Here is a 23,337-nt window from a genome sequence, read left to right on the forward strand (position 1 = left end):
TGCCTCGGCTGGATCCGGGGGGCCGACGGAGGGTGAGTATATAACTATTTTTTATTTTCATTCTTTTTTTTTAAAGGGATATGGGGCCCACATTGCTATATACTACGTGGGCTGTGTTAGATACTGCGTGGGCTGTGCTATATACTACATCTCTGTGCTGTATACTATGTGAGCTGTGCTATATACTATGTGGCTGGGCAGTATATTACGTGGCTGGGCAATATACTACATCGCTGTGCTCTATACTGCATGGGCTGTGTTATATACTACGTCTCTGTGCTATATACTACGTGGCTGTGCTATATACTACGTGGCTGTGCAATATACTACATGGTTGTGCAATGTATTACGTGGCTGGGCAATATACTACGTGTCTGTGCTATATACAGTACTATGTGTCTGTGCTATATACTACATCGCTGTGCTATATACTGCGTGGCCTGTGTTGTATACTGCATGGGTTGTGTTATATACTATGTCTCTGTGCTATATACTACGTGGCTGTGCAATATATTACGTGGCTGTGCTATATACTACGTGGCTGTGGTATATATTACGTGGCTGGGCAATATACTACATCGCTGTGCTATATACTACGCAGCTGTGCAATATATTACATGGCTGTGCAATATATTACGTGGCTGGGCAATATACTACATGTCTGTGCTATATTCTACGTGTCGGTGCTATATACTATGTGGCTAGGCAATATACTACGTGGCTGAGCAATATATTACGTGGCTAAGCAATCTATTACGTGGTTGGGCAATATACTACGTGTCTGTGCTATATACTATGTGTCTGTGCTATATACTATGTGGCTGGGCAATATACTACGTGGCTGTGCTATATACTACGTGGCTGAGCAACATACTACGTGGCTGAGCAATATACTACTTGGGCTGTGCTACATACTACGTGGCTGGGCAATATACTACGTGGCTGTGCTATATACTACATGGCTGAGCAATATACTACGTGGCTGAGCAATATACTACATGGCTGAGCAATATACTACGTGGGCTGTGCTACATACTACGTGGCTGTGCAATAAATTACGTGGCTGGGCAATATACTACGTGGCAATTTGAACCACGCTTCGCTAATTGCTCGCGGCCGGCCGAATCCTGTGTGTAAATTGCATTATTCTGAAAACTTTGTAAATAAGCTACATACAGATTCTAGAATACCCGATGCGTTACAATCGGGCCACCATCTAGTATAATAATAAACTGGGTAGTGGGTTAATGAATGAGGAGATGCTGCTTTTTTCTGTACAGAGTAAATCAAGTGAATTATGCCACGTACTGCCCATACAGTGGCGTTAGGGGCCCAGATCTACACAGGAGCCCACCGGGGGATTCCCCTGTTATCCTGTGGGCCAGTCCGAGCATGTGTGTAGATGTGATATTGTGGAGGTGTGTGTTGATGTGATATTATGGCGGTGTGTGTAGATATATTATGGCGGTATGTGTAGATATATTATGGCAGTGTGTGTAGATATATTATGGCGATGTTTGTAGATATGATATTATATCGGTGTGTGTATATGTCATATTATAGCGGTGTGTGTAGATATATTATGGTGGTGTGTGTAGATATATTATGGCGGTGTATGTAGATGTCATATTATGGCGGTGTGTATTGTGAGGCAGTGACCCCTGTTACAGCTAGGGGGCGCTGTATGTGCTCTGCAGAACGTGCATGGAAGTGTAGTGAGGCCATGAGGGTGTACTACAGACACAGGTGTGGCTGTAATTAGAATAGTGAAGCAGTGACTGATTAAAAAGCCCTGTAGTAGTGGGGGAGGTGTGTCAGTGTGTTCTTGGAAGCAGACAGGGCAGTTGTCTACAGAGCTCTCTCTGTGTGGAGCAACACAGAGGCTATAGGAACCAGAGAGACTGACACCCTGTGTCTTGGGCTGTCTTACGTGTACCCGGCTGCACTCCAGAGGATAAAGAGTGCAGTGCGCTGAGTGAGTACAGAGACTTGTTACCGGCGTGCGGTCACCCAGAGAAACTGGACAGAGGGAAGTTCGGCCTGTGTATTGACTGTGTCATATAGCCATACATTATTAATGGAATGTATGAAGAAGCCGTATACTATATTGACTGTGTGAAGTAACACAATAAAAGAACTTTTGTTTGAACTTGTTTGGGTCACTACCGTTTCACTGTGTATGGTCCTACCGCTACATCACATTATTTATGATATTATGGCAGTGTGTGTAGATATATTATGGCGGCGTGTGTATGTGATATTATGGCAGTGTGTATAGACCTATTATGGCGGTGTGTATTTTATATCGGTGTGTAGATATTTTATGGTGGTGTGTGTGAATATGTCATATTATAGCGGTGTGTGTAGATGTCATATAGCGGTGTGTAGATATATTATAGCGGTGTGTAGATATATTATGGTGGTGTGTGTGTATGTCATATTATAGCGGTGTGTGTAGATATATTATAGCGGTGTGTGTAGGATATATTATGGCGGTATGTGTATGTGATATTATGGCGGTGTGTATTGTATTATCGGGGTGTATATAGTATGACGGCACTCTTTATGCCGTTACGCTGTGGTTTTTGTTCTTGAGCCATTACAGGATATTTAGCAGGTGCAGTGCGACATTCAGGTGCCCCAGGTGCAGTGTCAGTGTGCGCCGCCCTCCATCGATGCTCCTTGCAGTAAGTCCGTGGGATCCATGTCTCAGATTGATGAGTAATCGTCGTTCCTCGTGCTGTAGGGCCGCACATTACAGTAATGATCCACTTGTCCGGCCTCGCTTCAACCTTGACTTCAGGTGGACAGGTTCCTGCCGTAGCAACCGCAGCTGTGTTACCATAGCAACATCCTTGTGCTCTCGAAGCAAAACCGATGAGGATTAGATGGAGCCGTATCATCGCCGCTCAGCTTGGACGACCTTAGAAAAAAGCAGAGAAGGATCTGTCCGTTCCCTCCGGGCAGGTGTCCTCCAGATATCAGCTGGATATCAGCACGCCGTGTCCCTGCCAGGGTGGATTACACAGCAGCCATATTCAGGCCTCACGTTTCACACTTATAAATCGGAATCTAAGAAATCCAAACAGAATGGATTATCCTCGCCGGGGGCCCCTGAGCAATAATAGTTACGGGCCCCTGACTGAACTCCACAGCGCTAATCCACAGGAGCCAGGGGAGGATTTATTAAACTGTTTTTGTTTCCACGGCAACCAATCTCTGCACAGCCTTCATGTCATATTCCATGCCTGAAAACTGAAAGCTGTACTGTGATTGGTTGCTACAGCACCAAAAGAGACCCTGCACTGCATATAGAGGACTGGTAGAGAGCGACAGACCCCGCACTACACATGGAGGATTAGTAGAGAGTGACAGACCCCACACTACACATGGAGGACAGGTAGAGAGTGACAGACCCCGCACTACACATGGAGGACAGGTAGAGGGTGACAGACCCCGCACACAGGGCCGGACTGGCCATCGGGCACTTCTGGCAAATGCCAGAAGGGCCGGTGCCAGTAGTGGGCCGCTGCACTGTTTCTCCCCCCCCCCCCCCCCCCGCCAGTGCCGCCGCCGCCGCATTTAACTATATCGGCGTCTATGACGCCGGTATAGTTCAATGCAATGATGGAGGAGAGAGCGTCACCTGACGCCCCCTCTCCCATCATTCCCCGCTCTGCCTCTGACACTGCGGGTGCGCGATGACGTCATATCATCGCGCACCTGCTGTGTCCCGGGCAGACTGCAGCCGCCGAGACAGGAGACAGAGGAGCTAGGAGCAGCGCGGGCAATAGGAAGCTTTTTTAACTGGACTGTGGGGCCATTATTGGGGGGGGGGGGGGGGGGGTGACGAGATGTGGACTCTGCTGTATACACCCCTGTGTGGGCTCTGCTGTATACACCCCTGTGTGGGCTCTGCTGTATACACCCCTGTGTGGGCTCTGCTGTATACACCCCTGTGTGGGCTCTGCTGTATACACCCCTGTGTGGGCTCTGCTGTATATACCCCTGTGTGGGCTCTGCTGTATACTGTGTGGGCTCTGCTGTATATACCCCTGTGTGGGCTCTGCTGTATATACCCCTGTGTGGGCTCTGCTGTATACTGTGTGGGCTCTGCTGCATATACCCCTGTGTGGGCTCTGCTGTATACTGTGTGGGCTCTGCTGTATATACCCCTGTGTGGGCTCTGCTGTATACTGTGTGGGCTCTGCTGTATATACCCCTGTGTGGGCTCTGCTGTATATACCCCTGTGTGGGCTCTGCTGTATATACCCCTGTGTGGGCTCTGCTGTATATACCCCTGTGTGGGCTTGGCTGTATATACCCCTGTGCGGGCTGTGCTCTATATACCCCTGTGCGGGCTGTGCTCTATATACCCCTGTGCGGGCTGTGCTCTATATACCCCTGTGCGGGCTGTGCTCTATATACCCCTGTGCGGGCTGTGCTCTATATACCCCTGTGCGGGCTGTGCTCTATATACCCCTGTGCGGGCTGTGCTATATACTATAGGGGGTATATTATATTCTATGGGGGAGGCCATGTTATATACTATGTGGCTGTGTTATATACTATTGCGGGGGTATATTATATTCTGTAGGGGAGGCTGTGTTATACTATTTGGGGCTACATTAAATTCTATGGGGGGGGGCTGTATTATATATATATATATATATATATATATATATATATATATATATATATATATAGGGTGATTTCATCATACTCTATTGGGGGGGCTGCATTATATTCTATGGGGGGTTACATTATACTCTGTAGGGTTGTGGCTGCATTATACTGTATGTGGGCTGCATTATACTGTATCGAGGACTATGGGGAATACGTTATACTATATGAAGAACTATGGGGTGCATTATACTATGGGAAGTGAATTGTACTACATGGATGACTATGGCGGTGCATTATACTATATGGAGCACTATGAGGAGTGTATTATGCTCTGTGGAGGACTGAGCAGTGTATTTTAATATATGGAGGACTATGGTGCACATTATAATATATTGAGGACTATGGGGTATATTTTACTAAACAAGTAAAATGCTGCATATTCAGATTGTTTTTGCCGGAACAAAAATCATTGTTCTCAGCAGCACATCGCCAGCGTAAACTGTAGATGTGCTGCTGATAACATGATACTGTATGGTGATCTGTTAGTAATCGTTCTGTCCCATCATTCTGTCTCAGACGGTGGAAAGAGGCCGGGAAACAAGCGTTGAACAACTTCAGTATGGTCGATCAAACTCATTTAGCGGCCTGAGATCAGCGCATGTAAGTAAATACAACCGAAATGCTTTTGTGTGATGTGCAATATGTCAGCATTTGGGGCCCCATTTTAAACTTTGCCTAGGGCCCCACTTTGCCTAAAACCGGCCCTGCCTACAAGTGTACAAAGGTATTATACAGTCACCGTGTGACAAGTGGGCCTGTGTAACTTCAAATGCCAGGGCTGAATTTTAGTCCCAGTCTGGCCCTGCCCGCACTACACATGGAGGACAGGTAGAGAGCGACAGACCCCGCACTACACATGGAGGACAGGTAGAGAGTGACAGACCCCGCACTACACATGGAGGACAGGTAGAGAGTGACAGACCCCGCACTACACATGGAGGACAGGTAGAGAGCGACAGACCCCGCACTACACATGGAGGACAGGTAGAGAGTGACAGACCCCGCACTACACATGGAGGACAGGTAGAGAGTGACAGACCCCGCACTACACATGGAGGACAGGTAGAGAGCGACAGACCCCGCACTACACATGGAGGACAGGTAGAGAGCGACAGACCCCACACTACACATGGAGGACAGGTAGAGGGTGACAGACCCCGTACTACACATGGAGGACAGGTAGAGAGCGACAGACCCCGCACTACACATGGAGGACAGGTGGAGAGTGACAGACCCTGCACTACACATGGAGGACAGGTAGAGAGTGACAGACCCTGTACTACACATGGAGGACAGGTAGAGAGCGACAGACCCCGCACTACACATGGAGGACAGGTAGAGAGCGACAGACCCCGCACTACACATGGAGGACAGGTAGAGAGTGACAGACTCCGCACTACACAGGGAGGACAGGTAGAGAGTGACAGACCCCACACTACACATGGAGGACAGGTAGAGAGTGACAGACCCCACACTACACATGGAGGACAGGTAGAGAGTGACAGACCCCACATATAGTGTATTATACTATTTGGAACACTATGGAGAGTGTACTATACTATATGGAGGACTATGGGAAGTGCATTAAACTATGTGGAGGGCTATGGGGCGCATTATACTGTATGGAGGACTATAGTCTGTATTATACTAAACAAGCAAAATGCTGCCAATTCATCGAGTAATGGGATTGGTTATGCCGGCACTGAAGTAATTGTTTTTAGCAGCACACTGCTGGTGAAAACTGCAGATATGCAGCAGATGTTCTACTAGTGATCTTTCTGTCTTCATCGTTGATCCTCAGCTGATATAAATAGGCCAGGAAACAAGTGCCGGCATAACCAATCCAAATACTCGATGAATCGGCAGCATTTTGCTTGTTTAGTATAATACAGACTATAGTCCTCCATACAGTATAATGCACCCCATAGTCCTCCACATAGTTTAATGCACTTCCCATGGTCCTCCATATAGTATAGTACACTTCCCATAGACATCCATATAGTATAATACACTTCCCATAGACATCCATATAATATAATACACTCCCCATACTCCTCCATATAGTATAATGAATACCTCATAGTCCTTCATGTAGTACAATGCACACCTTATAGTTCTCGATACAGTATAATACACCCCCTAGTCCTCCATACAGTATAATGCACTCCATTTAGTCCTCCATATAGTACAATGCACTCCCCATAGTATAATGCACCCCATTGTCCTTCATATAGTATAATGCATTTCCCGTAGTCTTTGATACAGTACAATGCAGGTCCCATATAGTTCATATAGTATAATGCAGCCCATAGTCCTAGAGAGTATAATGCAGCCACCCAATAGAAAATAATGCAGCCATCCCATAGAGTATAATGCAACCCCACAGTCGTGCAGTATTATGGCCACCACTTATTCAGCGATATAAAAATAAATAAACACAATACTTACATCTCCCTATTTCCCCGCTCCTCCGGTGGCTCTAGCACCTCTCAGCAGTTCCATTGCCCAACACAGCATGGTAAACGATGAAGTGACGTCATCGCACAGCTGCTGTGTCAAAAGCAGAGGGGGAATGAAGGGAGAGGGAGCGTCAGCTGACACTCTCTCCTCCATCATTGCTTTCAACTGTATCGGCCCCCCTCGACTCATGGATCCCATAGCGACTGCGTGGGGTGCTGCTATTAGCAGCACGCCACTGGCTGGGTGCCTCTGGGGGGGCAGGAGCCCTAGGCAAATGCCTAGTCTTCCTGCCCCTAATGCCGGCCCTGCCCTGCACTATATATGGAGGACAGGTATAGCGTGACAGACCCTGTACTACACATGTAGGAGAGGGAGAGAACAAATTGAGTTGTATTTATTAATCAAGAGCCATGTTTAAGGCAAATAATGGTATAATAAATAATATGTTCTGCTGCATAGTCATAAATATATAAGTTTCTGTTTACTGGCAACAAGCAGTGATCTTGAGACTGGTAAGCCATTGAAAGAGTGTACAACCCCAATGCAGACAATGTTAGTCTGCTGTGTAAAATGTGAAGAAAAGAAGAATGCAATGATTATTAAATTTCTTATTGACATTGTTCTATGTTCTGCTGAGAATAAACTGAGTTCCTCTGTGCTGGTGTGGCAGGCTCTCCTGAGTTCCTCTGTGCTGGTGTGGCAGGCTCTCCAGAGTTCCTCTATGCTGGTGTGGCAGGCTCTCCAGAGTTCCTCTATGCTGGTGTGGCAGGCTCTCCAGAGTTCCTCTGTGCTGGTGTGGCAGGCTCTCCAGAGTTCCTCTGTGCTGGTGTGGCAGGCTCTCCAGAGTTCCTCTGTGCTGGTGTGGCAGGCTCTCCAGAGTTCCTCTATGCTGGTGTGGCAGGCCCTCCTGAGTTCCTCTGGGCTGCTGTGGCAGGCTCTTCAGAGTTCCTCTGTGCTGGTGTGGCAGGCTCTCCAGAGTTCCTCTGTGCTGGTGTGGCAGGCTCTCCAGAGTTCCTCTGTGCTGGTGTGGCAGGCTCTCCAGAGTTCCTCTGTGCTGGTGTGGCAGGCTCTCCAGAGTTCCTCTGTGCTGGTGTGGCAGGCTCTCCAGAGTTCCTCTGTGCTGGTGTGGCAGGCTCTCCTGGGATCCTCTGTGCTGGTGTGGCAGGCTCTCCTGGGATCCTCTGTGCTGGTGTGGCAGGCTCTCCTGGGATCCTCTGTGCTGGTGTGGCAGGCTCTCCTGGGATCCTCTGTGCTGGTGTGGCAAGCTCTCCAGAGTTCCTCTGTACTGGTGAGGCTGTCTCTTCTAACATCCGACTGACAAAGGATCTCTCTTTTTCTCTCTCTATCATCTTTATTTCTTTTGGGTAACGGATGTTTTTCATTTACTCTTTGTCTGTCCAATCACCTTTCGGGTGCAGCTTTAAATACCTTCCTCTACTGGTGTTTCCTGCTGGTAATAGACTTTATGTGTGATTCCTTAGTGAACTGCTATTCTAGTGATCCAAGGAGCTGATAAGGACATTCAGGGTAAGCCGTCATTGATTGCGGATGCCACTGTTTTTTCTTAGGGGCAGAGAAGGGCTTCTTCCTAGTCTGAACAGGGACCTTTCAGATTCAGATATTTGTCCTTCTAGTTTGTACATTACTGCAGCGCCCCAGAGTCTTGGTCGTTGCAGTAATGTCGCTCTTCCACCAGGGGGAGTGATATTACATCTGATGGTACTAAAGGAGTTCACCTTACCAGGTATCACAAGTCACACACTACACTTCACACTCCAGTCCACCAGGGGGAGCAAAGGTTCTATCTATTAGGCCACTCCTCACACACGGGTAAAACTGGTGGGTTGGATAGGAAGTTAGAGAGAAGCTACCTGGGTTCGACCCAGAGAGGACCTGTCAGGCAGACAGGGGGAGAAGGAGGAACATCTGAGCTGCAGACAGAGGGTCCCTGTCAGGGGTGGGATCGTGACAGAGGCCAAGCACGAGAGAGCGTTACGGAGCTGCGTATGCACCCATTGCGGCAGCATCCTAAGAAAGGACACGAAGCGAAGTATATTGTGGAGAGTGAGAAACGAAGTCACGGCACAAGGAGATAACACTGGGAGGAGTCCTGCCCCAAGATCGGCAGCCTCCTTCTGAGGCGCGTAGCCGGTGGCCGGAACACCGAGGGAGTAATTGACTCTACGTATTACTTCAGAAATCGTCAGGACAGTCAATTCCAAGTTGGCTGCCCGACCTTCATACCTAAGAAGACACTGAGGCAAATTGTGGGAGAGGGGCCACACTAGGGTCCCTATAAAATAGCTCCAGGCCTACCCCGTCATACGGGTTGTCCTATCCATACCATCTGGGGGACAGAGAGAGAAAAGATCAGAAACATCGACAAAAGTTGTGAGGACTATCCCGTGGTTCTCAGCAGGGAGGTACTACAACACACAGGCGCTAGTAGGAAGGCTACTGATTTCCACCTGGATAAGGGAACTCTGGATGTGCCTTCGGACCGGCCGGATTCTGCCTGCCCTGTGAACGGTACTCTGGACGCCGAAGTCTTCAGTAAAAGGTAAAGAGACTGCAACCTTTGTGTCCTCGTTATTCACTGCGCCTTACATCGTCCACCATCACCACCTACACATCTGGGAAGCCCTGGGGATACACTTCACCTGTGGGAAGGTATACCATCTAGCTGCCATTCCATCACCCCAGTGGACTCCTAAGCAGCGTCGATCACCCTGACAGAGTACCACAGGTGGTGTCATGAACACCAGACAAACTACACCTTTAATTGGGCGCCCCTGAAAGGGCCACCGACCAGGTCGGGCCACCGTGACATCCCCAGCATCGAGAGAGGGAGAGATTGAACTGGTACCGAGTACCCCATTGCCCTTGACGTGGGGGTGATCCATTACCTGTGTGAAAGTGATTTGGCAGTCATAACAGTTAAAGTCTTTATTAATACCATGGACGTTGTGTCCTGTGGACTCAGGAGTAAAGGGACCAGCCAGTTTTGTTTTCGAGGAGAGGAACCATCCTGCTTTTTATCGAGGAGATAAAACATCCAGTTTGTTATCGTGGAGAGGCACCATCCAGCTTGTTATCGATGAGGACCATCCAGTTTGTTATAGAGGAGAGGGCCCATCCAGCTTGTTATTAAGGAGTGGGATCATCCATCTTGTTGTTATCTAGGGGAGGGACCATCCAGCTCGTTATCGAGGAGAGGAACCATCCAGCTTTTTATCGAGGAGCGAGACCACCCATATCAAGGGGAGAGACCATCCAGTTTGTTATCGATGAGAGGGACCATCCAGCTTGTTATCAGCCCACAGTTTGGCATCTCTGATGGTATGGGGGCAATGGTGCCCATGGCAGGGACACTGCACACATGAAAGTGTATCTATCACTATCAATGCTAAGATTTATATTGAGAGTATTGAACAACATCTGCTCCATCCAGACAATGTCTGTATCAGGGATGACCTTGTATACTTAAGCAAGACAATGTTAAATCACATACTGTCCCATCTTAGCAGCATGGTTCCACAGAAGATGGGTTCAGGAGATGAACTGGCCGCCAGCAGTCTGAACCTTTCACCAAAAGAAAACATTTGGCGCATTAAGAAACAAAAAATCTGGCAAAGACTCCGAATTGAAGAGCAGCGAGAATCCGACACAAGATAAGAACGAAGCAATTTTCCTATCCCAAAAGTCCAGCAATTGTCTCCTCTCTTCCCCTATGTTTACAGACTGATGTAAGAAGAAGGGAAGCTATACAATGGTAGATGTGGCCCGGACACAACTGCTCTGAGAGATGTCACTGCCATCAATTTCTAAATGAGTTTATTCAAATGAAATGGAAAAATGTCCAACGATCAACTTCTGATCTGTGATCCATGTTCTGTAAGTATAACATTTGGCAATAAGAGATTTCCAGATCATTGCATTCTTGTTTTCTGTACATTTTGCACAGTAGCCCCCAAATTTTGGGATTTTGGATGTATAAGAAATGTTCCAATATTTTTATTACACATCAATACATTATACATGTGTTATATAAAGCCTGAAGTTCTAAATATGAAGTCCTACATATGAATTCCATGACTTTAGTAGTTCTAGGTCAATTTGGCGGCACAATTCGCTTTGACGTTGTTCAGTCACGTTCATGTTAATTGCATTGTCTCCTAATCACAAACACAAGGCCAACAAATATTCGCGCAATGACTTCTGTCTAAATAGATTACATGCACCCCCACCCCCAACCTGAAGAGCAAAACATTAGACAGTAGACATATGGAAACCATTCCTAATGCCCAGGCTTTTGATCTTCCACCATGACACATGCTCATTGTCAGCTAAACCGGACACACTTTGATCGAGACATTGGATTTATTTAGTCTCACAACGTGTACTGTACATATATATTCCGAAGTAACCATACACAGCCATGTTCTATGGAGCAAGCAACAATCAGATTGTGCTTGCGTTATTTACATAGTTAGGAAGCTATGCAAATAAGATGGCACTCCATGGCACAAAAAGAACGTCTCCATGGTGCTCGCTACATTACAACTGTGCATTTTAAACATGTGCAGATGGATAACATATAAATATATACAGATAGATAAGTGTCATGTCTAAGGACGGCACCAAGTCTTCTAGGCATGGAATGAACAAGTTGGTGATATATTACAATATCGATCTTTTCCATTTCTTCAAGAATGACCTCCGTTAGAGCCTGGATGGAGAGTGATAACTGTATCTCAAAATTAATTATAGTTTGATTCACGGGATTAGTTTAAAAAGTGCTCGCCAAAAGACTAACACCATTAAAAATTAACTTTAACTATAAGAATAATTATAAACTACCATCAAAAACATATAACGCCTAACCAGGCAACAAAAGGTTAGCTGACCTACAGCTGACTAATACAACAAACAGGGGGTTAAATGGATGTGTCATGATCCAGACTGGGTTTTGAGTCCTGTCTACCCCTTTACCGGTCTGGTCATGTCAGGGGTTAACTTTGCTCTGCCTCATTCTGGGTTCTTGTTTGCTATTTATCTCCACTGCATCCTGCAGGCGGTGTCAGTTATATCTTCTTCCTATGGCATGAGTATCTGACTCTGGTGTTTCCCTTATTTGTCCTGCTGCTTTGATCCTGACCTGACTTTGACTTTTACTTCTGACTGGTATTGACCCCCTGGCTCCCCGCTGACTCTGTATTTGGTGTTTTCCCTTTGTATTGCGTTACTGTCTAGATTTTGACCCGGCTTGTTTTGACTATTCTACTGCCACCTGGTGGTAGCCTCGCTGCAGCGCTGCAGGTCTGTTCTGGCAGACTTGCTGTTCTCTGTTGTGAATTCCGTTCTCGAACTCCCTCCTGTGGTCATGAATGGTACTTCGGTGAGTTCTGTCCGTGGACTCCCTCTGGTGGCTGTGAGTGGAGCTGCTGGTTCTGAGATTCCTTCCCCACCTGCCCTTGTTTAGGACTAGGCTGGATTCTCTATTTAACTCCACTCAGATCATTACTCCATGCCAGCTGTCAATGTTCTAGTACTGGTTCAGATCTCTCCTGGATCTTTCTGAGGACCTGACTACTCCAGCAAAAGCTAAGTTCCGGCTTGTTCATTTGTTACTTATGGTTTTTCTTGCTAAGTTCTAGTCCAGCTTGCCATCATTAAACTGCCTGGCTAGCTGGAAGCTCTGGGGGTGCAGAGTGGCACCACCGCACCGTGAGTCAGTGCGGGGGTATTTTTTGCACACTCTGCGTGGTTTTTGTAGTTTGTTGTGTTGACCGCAAAGATCCCTTTTCTATCCTCAATCTGTTTAGTTAGACGGGCCTCTCTTTGCTAAAGCCTATTTCATCCTGTGTTTGTGATTTCCTCTTAACTCACAGTCAATACTTGTGGGGGGCTGCTTTTACCTTTGGGGAAATTTCTCTGAGGCAAGTGAGGCTTTGTTTCCTTTCTTTAGGGGTAGTTAGCTCTTAGGCTGTGAAGAGGCGTCTAGGCAGAGTCAGGCACGCTCCACGGCTATTTCTAGTTGTGTTGATAGGAGTAGGGTTTGCGGTCAGCAGAGTTCCCATTTCCCCAGAGCTCGTCCTGATTCCGTGTTTAACTATCAGGTCATTCCTGGTGCACCTAACCACCAGGTCCATAACAGTTCTCCCTCCACTCTATTGCCATCAAGTGGATCTTGTATCATCCTGCATAGCTGCAGCATGACAGGATGTACCTAGTTCACCCCTTTGTCCCTTGATTGATCCTGCCTATCAGCGGAGGTTGGCACCCTAGCTTGAACGCAAAATGACGCCCCCGCTCAATGAGGACTGTCCCTCACTGGCAGCTCAATCGTTCCCTCCACATAGTGCCTAATCAAAAAAGGTGCAAGTGATAATGTAGCAATGGAGGGTGGGGTATAAAGTGGTAATCCCAGGGTGTACATTGATGGAACTGCTCAGGAGATAAATTCCTCAAAAACAATAGGGTAATCTGGAGCTAGAATGTCATGAAACTCCAGAGTTTAGTCATCTTAACTAATGATTTTCTTTCTCAGCTCTTGTGACATTTCTCTTCCATGTGGTGCCATTGCTGACAACACGAAAAGGACTGACCTGTGGGTCAATTCATGTTAATTTGAATTTTATTGTCTAATCTTTAGCTTTGCTCCTAAGACTTCCATTGGGGTGTGCTCATTTCTGAAACATGATCTTGAGTATCTTGAGTGAATTTGCTAGGAAAATTAAATTTTTTGTGTGTCCAAAATAACAAATTTTGTTTTCAATAACTGGCCAGCCCCAGCTCTGCCGTAACAGCCAAATCCTGCTCCACTATTTATCGTATACGTGTGTGATACCCTGTGATATTCCGCGTGTTGTAACATTACACAACTGGTCTGCTGCAGACGTGGCTGTGCTGAGTTTATCCTATGGCTTTATGATCATGTCTGTTTATCATTTCGTCTTCTCGGAGGCGGTGGGGCGAGCATCTGCAGGGCGGTTGCTTTCATTTACTTCTCAGATAACCCGGCCTGTGCCATCGCTGCATTCTCTGTCACGCAATGATCTCTTTTCAAGCTTTTGCAATTAACAAGGGAGGACGGTGCCCCATGGTAACGACTCTCCCGGGCAAATTACACTTCTAGTAGTGACTTAAATAGTCCCAGCGCACTTGTTCACGCTCCGGGTCCGGCATGTAACATCTCAGATGTTTGTGCTCCACTTTCTAATGATGCTCAGACATCTGGTTACATTACTCACACTATTTTCCATTGCAGTTCTTGCAGATTTCCATTGCTGGCAGTGTATGATATACACACCTCAGCCGTGCCCGTGTATTCCTGCATGTACCCGTGTGCACGGTGTGCCGTATGTCAGACTCTGCTGTCTGGATATGTCACAGTATGGGAAAGTAGAGCATATCAGCAGCGATGTGGGTGTCTTTCATTATATTAAAATCACATAATATTATTAAAGAGTTTAGGGACGAAAGCAACTAAAACTCATTAGTCAGCAATAAAGGCAAGAACAGCTGTAAATACAAATACCGAGGTCTCCCCAAATCACAGAGTCCTGGGCGAAAAATCAGCTGTACATAGGAGCAGTATTATAGTAGTTATATTCTTGTACATAGGGGCAGTATAATAGTGGTTATATTCTTGTACATAGGGGGCAGTATTATAGTAGTTATATTCTTGTACATAGGGGCAGTATTATAGTAGTTATATTCTTGTACATAGGGGGCAGTATTATAGTAGTTATATTCTTGTACATAGAGGCAGTATTATAGTAGTTATATTCTTGTACATAGGGGGCAGTATTATAGTAGATATATTCTTGTACATAGGCGCAGTATTATAGTAGTTATATTCTTGTACATAGGGGGCAGTATTATAGTGGTTATATTCTTGTACATAGGAGCAGTATTATATTAGTTATATTCTTATACATAGGGGCAGTATTATAGTAGTTATATTCTTGTACATAGGAGCAGTATTATATTAGTTATATTCTTATACATAGGAGCAGTATTATAGTAGTTATATTCTTGTACATAGGAGCAGTATTATATTAGTTATATTCTTATACATAGGGGCAGTATTATAGTAGTTATATTCTTGTACATAGGAGCAGTATTATAGTAGTTATATTCTTGTACATAGGAGCAGTATTATAGTAGTTATATTCTTGTACATAGGAGCAGTATTATAGTAGTTATATTCTTGTACATAGAGGCAGTATTATAGTAGTTATATTCTTCTACATAGGAGCAGTATTATAGTAGATATATTCTTGTACATAGGAGCAGTATTATAGTAGTTATATTCTTGTACATAGGGGCAGTATAATAGTGGTTATATTCTTGTACATAGGGGGCAGTATTATAGTAGTTATATTCTTGTACATAGGGGCAGTATAATAGTGGTTATATTCTTGTACATAGGGGGCAGTATTATAGTAGTTATATTCTTGTACATAGGGGCAGTATTATAGTAGTTATATTCTTGTACATAGGGGCAGTATTATAGTAGTTATATTCTTGTACATAGGGGCAGTATTATAGTAGTTATATTCTTGTACATAGGAGCAGTATTATAGTAGTTATATTCTTGTACATAGAAGCAGTATTATAGTAGTTATATTCTTGTACATAGGAGCAGTATTATAGTAGTTATATTCTTGTACATAGGGGCAGTATTATAGTAGTTATATTCTTGTACATAGGGGCAGTATTATAGTAGTTATATTCTTGTACATAGGGGCAGTATTATAGTAGTTATATTCTTGTACATAGGAGCAGTATTATAGTAGTTATATTCTTGTACATAGAAGCAGTATTATAATAGTTATATTCTTGTACATAGGGGCAGTATTATAGTAGTTATATTCTTGTACATAGGAGGCAGTATTATAGTAGTTATATTCTTGTACATAGAGGGCAGTATTATAGTAGTTATATTCTTGTACATAGGAGCAGTATTATAGTAGTTATATTCTTGTACATAGGGGCAGTATTATAGTAGTTATATTCTTGTACATAGGGGCAGTATAATAGTGGTTATATTCTTGTACATAGGGGGCAGTATTATAGTAGTTATATTCTTGTACATAGGGGCAGTATTATAGTAGTTATATTCTTGTACATAGGGGGCAGTATTATAGTAGTTATATTCTTGTACATAGAGGCAGTATTATAGTAGTTATATTCTTGTACATAGGGGGCAGTATTATAGTAGATATATTCTTGTACATAGGCGCAGTATTATAGTAGTTATATTCTTGTACATAGGGGGCAGTATTATAGTGGTTATATTCTTGTACATAGGAGCAGTATTATATTAGTTATATTCTTATACATAGGGGCAGTATTATAGTAGTTATATTCTTGTACATAGGAGCAGTATTATATTAGTTATATTCTTATACATAGGAGCAGTATTATAGTAGTTATATTCTTGTACATAGGAGCAGTATTATATTAGTTATATTCTTATACATAGGGGCAGTATTATAGTAGTTATATTCTTGTACATAGGAGCAGTATTATAGTAGTTATATTCTTGTACATAGGAGCAGTATTATAGTAGTTATATTCTTGTACATAGGAGCAGTATTATAGTAGTTATATTCTTGTACATAGAGGCAGTATTATAGTAGTTATATTCTTCTACATAGGAGCAGTATTATAGTAGATATATTCTTGTACATAGGAGCAGTATTATAGTAGTTATATTCTTGTACATAGGGGCAGTATAATAGTGGTTATATTCTTGTACATAGGGGGCAGTATTATAGTAGTTATATTCTTGTACATAGGGGCAGTATAATAGTGGTTATATTCTTGTACATAGGGGGCAGTATTATAGTAGTTATATTCTTGTACATAGGGGCAGTATTATAGTAGTTATATTCTTGTACATAGGGGCAGTATTATAGTAGTTATATTCTTGTACATAGGGGCAGTATTATAGTAGTTATATTCTTGTACATAGGAGCAGTATTATAGTAGTTATATTCTTGTACATAGAAGCAGTATTATAGTAGTTATATTCTTGTACATAGGAGCAGTATTATAGTAGTTATATTCTTGTACATAGGGGCAGTATTATAGTAGTTATATTCTTGTACATAGGGGCAGTATTATAGTAGTTATATTCTTGTACATAGGGGCAGTATTATAGTAGTTATATTCTTGTACATAGGAGCAGTATTATAGTAGTTATATTCTTGTACATAGAAGCAGTATTATAATAGTTATATTCTTGTACATAGGGGCAGTATTATAGTAGTTATATTCTTGTACATAGGAGGCAGTATTATAGTAGTTATATTCTTGTACATAGAGGGCAGTATTATAGTAGTTATATTCTTGTACATAGGAGCAGTATTATAGTAGTTATATTCTTGTACATAGGGGGCAGTATTATAGTAGTTATATTCTTGTACATAGGAGGCAGTATTCTAGAATATGTATGTAGGTTATTTATGAAGATTTTAGAATAATACATTGAATACACAGGATTCGGCCGGCCGCGACCAATTAGCGAAGCGTGGTTCAAATCCCGCGACAATTCGCGTCCGGACTGCGTCTGTCGCTGATTGTTCGCGGCCGGCCATGTAGTATATAACAGCCCACGTAGTATATTGCACAGCCACGTAGTATATTGTACAGCCACATAGTATATAGCACAGCCACGTAGTATATAGCACAACCACGTAGTATATAACACCGCTCACGTAGTATATAACAGCCCACGCACGTAGTGTATAACACAGCCCACGTAGTGTATAACACAGGCCACGTAGTGTATAACAGTACACGTAGTATATTGCACAGCCCACGTAGTACATTGCACAGCCACGTAGTATATAGCACAGCCACGTAGTATATAGCACAGCTCACGTAGTATATAACAGCCCACGCACGTAGTGTATAACACAGCCCACGTAGTATATAATACAGCCCACGTAGTGTATAACACAGGCCACATAGTGTATAACAGTCCACGTAGTACATTGCACAGCCACGTAGTATATAGCACAGCTCACGTAGTATATAACAGCCCACGCACGTAGTGTATAACACAGCCCACGTAGTGTATAACACAGCCCACGTAGTATATTGCACAGCCCACGTAGTATATTGCACAGCCCACGTAGTATATTGCACAGCCCACGTAGTATATTGCACAGCCCACGTATTATATTGCACAGCCCACGTATTATATTGCACAGCCCACGTATTATATTGCACAGCCCACGTAGTATATTGCACAGCCCACGTAGTATATTGCACAGCATATATAGGCAGCATCAATAGTAAAAAGTTGGTCACACAGGGTTAATAGCAGCGGTAACCGTTACCGCTGCCATTAACCCTGTGTAAGCGTTCACTGGAGGGGATTATGGAGCGGGCACTGACTGCGGGGAGGAAGGAGCAGCCATTTGCTGCCGGACTGTGCCCGTCGCTGATTGGTCATTGCCGTTTTGCCGCGACCAATCAGCGACTTGGATTTCAATGACAGACAGAGGCCGCGACCAAAGCATATCCGTGACAGACAGACGGACAGACGGAAGTGACCCTTAGACAATTATATAGTAGATAGGGGTAAAATTATATTCTTTGCATTTTTGTACTTTCAGGACACTTGTTCGATGCCGAATGGATTTAATTAAAATCCATCGATGATGAGATGACTGCTAACTCTTTCCTAGTATGTACACTACACTCTGGTGAAATATCATTACCCCTTGAAATCTAAGGTTACTCGTCGTCTAATTAGCTGCTCCTATGGCAGGACAGTTGCTGGTATATGACAGGTCACATTGTTATATATAGCTACCGTGAAGTGATGCAGCGCACGTCAAACATAAATGCAAAATGTTGCTGCACTTGTAAGGTCATTGGAACAGTCCAGATGCATGATGGGAAATGTGAGACTATATATAATATATGGTGATAGTACCGAGCCATTAATGGCATGTGTCCAGTACAATATTTAGGTCACTTACGTGCAGACGCAGTATAACATATCGCTGGCCGTCATCCAAAACATTTGCATTGTCAGATTTTATTAAGGATTTACTGGGAGATTGCGAGTCCTTTTATGTTCCTTGCACAACAGGGTCCATTCATTTTAATGAGTGCGTTTTCTACATTTACCACTTTCGCTACTTAATCCATTCCAGATACATTGGGGCTGATTTACTAAACCTGTCTAACTTTTAGACACTGCAAACTTCACCCTTTGCTTTTTTTTGAGTGACTTTGCTTTTTTTTTGAGTGACTTTACTTTTTTGATATTGCTGTTTGTTTGTTTTTTTGTTTTTTACCAAATGGTGCTAGAGGGTTCATGAATTTTGAGCAAAATCAAAGCCCTGATTTACTACTGTTGTTATTTTTTCTAAGGGGTAAACAGACGGCTGTATTACATTGCAATTCTCGGACTGGCCGTTTTTTTTTAGGAGTGATGCTCCTATCCAAATGCTTTAGCCTAATTCCTCAGCGGCGACTTTTCAAAATGTGGCAAATTTTTTGCGCATCTGTTCAAATTCAGATTTTTCTTTGTGCACTTTCAGAGTAACGTGCGACATTCTAAAGCATCATGCGACGTTTACGAAGGTAAAATGCAATAAACAAAAAAAACCAAAAGGCGGCTTTGATTTTGCACAACATTCATCAATCCATGTGCACCGTTTTGAAGACTTTTGTGCAAAAACTGGGAACAAATACAGCACACAAAAAAGAAAAATAACTAAAAAAAACATAATTAGTAATGAGGGGAGGGAGGAAAATGGCTGAAGTGGATAGAAACTGTGCTCAATTGGAATGGGAAAAGCATGGGGAAGACGCCTGGACACATCTCTGACTCCCAGGTCGCTGCTGGGAACAAAGTTGTAAGAGTATTACACCACTTTTACTTACTGACATTAAAATATACAAAAGCAAAGATAAAATGGATTTTACAGGAAAAAACATTCCTCCCTATATAATCACCTGTACAGTGCCTTGTGAATGCTTACGACTTCCTGGAAATTTTCAACCATTTCCACATATCATGCTTCAAACATAAAGATACCAAATGTAAATTTTTGGTGAAGAATCAACAACAAGTGGAACACAATTGTGAAGTTGAATTAAATTTATTGGTTATTTTAAATTTTTGTGGAAATTCAAAAACTGAAAAGTGGGGCGTACAATATTATTACTTTCAGTTCAGCAAACTCCCTCCAGAAGCTCATTGTGGATCTCTGAATGATCCAATGTTGTCCTAAATGCCTAATGATGATAAATATAATCCACCTGTGTGTAATCAAGTCTCCGTATAAATGCACCTGCTCTGTGATAGTCTCAGGGGTCTGTGTGAAGCACAGAGAGCATCATGAAGACCAAGGAACACAACAGGCAGGTCCGTGATACTGTTGTGGAGAAGTTTAAAGCCGGATGTGGATACAAAATGATTTCCAAAACTTTAAACATCCCAAGGAGCACTGTGCAAGCGATCATATTGAAATGGAAGGAGCATCATACCACTGCAAATCTACCAAGACCCGGCCGTCCCTCTAAACTTTCATCTCAAACAAGGAGAAGACTGATCAGAGATGCAGCCAAGAGGCCCATGATCACTCTGGATGAACTGCAGAGATCTACAGCTGAGGTGGGACAGTCTGTCCATAGGACAACAATCAGTCATACACTGCACAAATCTGGCCTTTATGGAAGAGTGGCAAGAAGATAGCCATTTCTCAAAGATATCCATAAAAAGTGTCTTTTAAAGTTTGCCACAAGCCACTTGGGAGACACCAAACATGTGGAAGAAGGTGCTCTGGTCAGATGAAACCAAAATCGAACTTTTTGGCAACAATGCCAAACGATATGTTTGGCGTAAAAGCAGCACAGCTCATTACCCTGAACACACCATCCCCACTGTCAAACATGGTGGTGGCAGCATCATGGTTTGGGCCTGCTTTTCTTAAGCAGGGATAGGGAAGATGGTTAAAATTGATGGGAAAATGGATGGAGCCAAATACAGGACCATTCTTGAAGAAAACCTGTTGGAGTCTGCAAAATACCTGAGACTGGGACGGAGATTCGTCTTCCAACAAGACAATGATCCCAACCATAAAGCAAAATCTACAATTCAATGATTCACAAATAAACGTATCCAGGTGTTAGAATGGCCAAGTCAGAGTCCAGACCTCAATCCAATGGAGAATCTGTGGAAAGAGCTGAAAACTGCTGTTCACAAACGATCTCCATCAAACCTCACTGAGCTCGAGCTGTTTGCCAAGAAAGAATGGGTGAGAATGTCAGTCTCTTGATGTACGTAACTGATAGAGACAGACCCCAAGCAACTTGCAGCTGTAATCGCAGCATAAGGTGGCACAACAAAGTATTAAGTTAAAGGGGCCGAATACTTTCGCAAGGCACTGTATATAATTAAAAGTAAAAATAAAGAATAAAAACCCTCCTTCTCCACCCCTCAGGCTTTATTCACATTTAGCGTTTTTGCACTTTCTCACTGTTTTCGGTGGTTGAAAACATTCACCATTAAATGTAATGTTAACATTTTACTGCCTTGTCTGGGTTGTGGTGTGTGTGACATGGTCAGACACATCCTGGGTAATTTATGAAGGAGGAACTCTGAAACTCACAAAGCCTATGCGGGTAATGCAAGAACTGCCAAAAATTAGAAGGAAGGGGGACTCCAATACACCCTGTATTAGACATACAGGAGGGCCTCATACACACTCTGGTAAAATTGTTAGGTAGTAGAACTCTTAGACTCATAATTCCTTTGCACTAAATGCAAGGGCTGCCAAAAATTAGAAGAAGGGACTGCAATACACCCTGGAAGACACGTAGAGGAGAGCCTCAGTAAGCAATTTTTCCCCATTATTAAAGAGTGGAACTCCTAGACTATAAAGCCTATGCACTAAATGCAAAGCCTAGCAAAAATTTAAAGGAGGGACTGCAAGACACCCTGGCAAACACGTAGAGAAAGGCCTCAGTTTTAAAAAAGATTATTCAAAGAGACAGAATCTGTCAGTGAGTTCATGGAAAGAAGCTATCATGTTGTAGACTGTGGAAGAGATGTATATGACCAGAAGGAACACTGAAGGAAAATGGGGCTCCTAGACCCGCTCCCTTAGCCAGCACAGTTTGCCCTGGCCCGCAGCCACAGCCTTTGCATGTGCCACCATCAGAAGCACATCTACTTCTCCTTCCCTTACCACATGCCATGCACATTTTAAATTCTTTAGATAATAAATGCATGCAAACTATACAGTATTATGTGGGAAAATAAAATATATAGCCCTGTAAAGCCAATAAACCCTGCCTACATGCCTCTAATACTATGCTATCCCATCTCAAGCAACTCTTCCTACAATCAGTGCAGGTAACATCAGTATTAATAGGGAAAAGAATAGATGTAGCCCTTAAAAGGACTTTTGGTTGTAGATTATTATACATTTTTATAGTGCCATTTATTCCATGGCGCTTTACATGTGAAAAGTGGGCAAATATAGACAATACAATAAACATGAGCAATAACAATGCACTAACAAGTACAAAAGGAGAGAGAGGACCCTGCCCGCGAGGGCTCACAGTCTGCAGGGGATGGGTGAGGATGCACTAGGAGATGGTAGAGCTGGTTGTGCGGCAGTTCAGTAGGTTGAGGATCACTGCTGGCTGTAGGCTTGTCGGAAGAGGTGAGTCTTCAGGTTCTTTTTGAAGGTTTCCGTGGTGGGCGAGAGTCTGATGTGTTGGGGTAGAGTGTTCCAGAGTATGGGGGAAGCGCAGAAGAATTCTTGGATATGGTTGTGGGAAGAAGAGATAAGAGGAGAGTAGAGAAGGAGATCTTGTGAGGATCGAAGGTTGCGTGTAGGTAAGTACCAGGAGACCATGTCACAGATGTATGGAGGAGACAGGTTGTGGATGGCTTTGTATGTCATAGTAAGGGTTTTGGAGTCTCTGGACGATAGGAAGCCAGTGAAGGGCTTGGCATAGGGGAGAGGCTGGGGAATAGCGGGAAGACAGGTAGATTAGTCAGGCAGATGAGTGTAGGATGGATTGAAGTGTTGCCAGAGTGGTAGAGGGGAGGCCAGAGAGTAGGAGGTTGCAGTAGTCAAGGCGGGAGATGATAAGGGCATGCACTAGTGTTTTTGCAGTTTCTTGGTCAAGGAATGTACGGAT

General features: G+C 43.8%; 1 long non-coding RNA gene across 3 annotated transcripts in view; it reads right to left on the minus strand.

Moving 5' to 3' along the window:
• LOC143793666 (uncharacterized) overlaps positions 1-3,153 on the minus strand; it is a 65,745-nt gene extending 62,592 nt beyond the window's left edge. For all 3 annotated transcript variants that reach the window (XR_013220183.1, XR_013220182.1, XR_013220184.1), the window contains exon 1: positions 2,604-3,153. This is a non-coding gene — a long non-coding RNA (uncharacterized LOC143793666). The remainder of the gene's footprint in view (positions 1-2,603) is intronic.
• Between the last annotated feature and the right edge of the window lie 20,184 nt (positions 3,154-23,337).

Source organism: Ranitomeya variabilis, chromosome 1 (assembly GCF_051348905.1).
Source record: "Ranitomeya variabilis isolate aRanVar5 chromosome 1, aRanVar5.hap1, whole genome shotgun sequence".
Taxonomy (NCBI): Eukaryota; Metazoa; Chordata; class Amphibia; order Anura; family Dendrobatidae; genus Ranitomeya; species Ranitomeya variabilis.